General features: G+C 47.9%; 1 pseudogene; it reads left to right on the top strand.

Moving 5' to 3' along the window:
* Positions 1 to 237: 237 nt before the first annotated feature.
* Positions 238 to 1,084, top strand: LOC126018964 (transmembrane protein 176B-like; annotated as a pseudogene).
* Positions 1,085 to 1,559: the final 475 nt, after the last annotated feature.

Genomic DNA, 1,559 nt, shown 5'->3' with positions numbered 1-1,559 from the left:
TTACCACACTAGTCTGATATAGTCAGGATATACAAATAGAGTATTTATATGCAGATATAAATGTATTTGGATTTATGAGTTCACATTCTTTGCTTGGATAATTTGAGTTTTTGCATGACTAGAGAATGTGAAATAGCAAAGCTATTTTCTGGAAGTTTGATGATGAAGACCAAAGCCTCATCTTCTCGCCCTTTCCTTTGCTCTTCTCCCCCCCCATGGCCCAGGTCCTGTCTCCAGGTCCACTCCTCCCAGACCCACTCAGATTGGTGGTGGCTCCTAAACGACCACAGGCAGGATGTCCAAAAACATACTGTTGGTGAATGAGGTGGACATAATCTCTACATCAACCCAGCCCACCCACATCAACATCCATGTGCACCAGGAGTTGACTCTGGAATAGCTGATAAAAATGGGGAACTCCCTGGAGTATTTCTCTCGCCCCCTTCCCTCCAACGCACGGATAGGCCACATGCAGCTGGCTATGGGGGTGGTCCAGATTCTGTTGGGGGTGATGATCTGTGCTCTGGGAACTTTTCTCTACATAGGCCCCTGGACACTGCTCCATGTCTCAGTTTGTGTTTTCTGGGCAGGTGCCGTGGCAATTGCAGCAGGAGCTGGGGTCCTGAGAAGTACCGGGGCAAATGCTTAGGCTACATGTCAACTCTGCTCACTTTGGTCTGCTTGGCTTCGGCCATGGCAGTGACAGTGCTGGCATAGTGACGGCTTTCATACGGAGTCTGTGTGTGATCAGCCCAAACCAGAATCCTTCTTCACAACAAGCCCCCTGCCCCCAGGAAATGGAAGTACCAGAACAGTTATGATAATCAGGACTGGAAGGTAGAGAGATGCAAGAACTTCATGGAAAAGGTGGTGAAATGTTCATTGGAATCAGGGCGCTGCTCCTGGCCATCTGTGTGCTGCAGGCTGCTGTATCCTTGATCTCCCTGGACATGGGGATTCAAATCATGTTCATCGGGAGTTCTCTGTCCCTGGATCAGGAATGAGAGGACAAGAGTCTCCTGGGCAGAATTCATTGCCTCCCTCCCCATCCAAGGAGAATATTGCAGCTCCCATAGTCCTGTGATATTGAAGAGTCAATAGCCACATGCACGTGGTGTCCAGAGTTGCCCACCTAAACCCGAGGGGAAGAACCCAGACTTTCTCCTGTACTCTACACTGCCCTTCCCTCATCTGACTACCCCTGGGACCCCCATGCATCCCATCTGTCTTCTTCACCGTTCTCATTTTATTGCCTCACAGTTCACTAACAGATATCTCGGCACTGCTCCTGATACGTAATAAACTGAAAGGTGAAGTTTAAACCAGTTGGGAGTCAGTGGCCAGCTGAGTCATGTGGGACTTAACCTCTGAACTGGTCAGCATTGCACCATGAGTTTCCAGAGACAGAAAAACATGAGCTATTATCAGGTAAAAATAAACAAGAACACAAGAAGTTAGGAGGTGGGTAATTCTATTGCCGCCATTTTTCATAATTAAATGATGCTCCCAGTCATGTGTGGTAGTAATTACTCCTACTCTGTCATGTTCCTCTTTTCTTC

Source organism: Suncus etruscus, chromosome 9 (genome assembly GCF_024139225.1).
Source record: "Suncus etruscus isolate mSunEtr1 chromosome 9, mSunEtr1.pri.cur, whole genome shotgun sequence".
NCBI classification, from domain to species: domain Eukaryota; kingdom Metazoa; phylum Chordata; class Mammalia; order Eulipotyphla; family Soricidae; genus Suncus; species Suncus etruscus.
The sequence above is the reverse complement of the archived record's forward strand: the minus strand, read 5'-3'. Positions and strand labels throughout refer to the sequence as shown.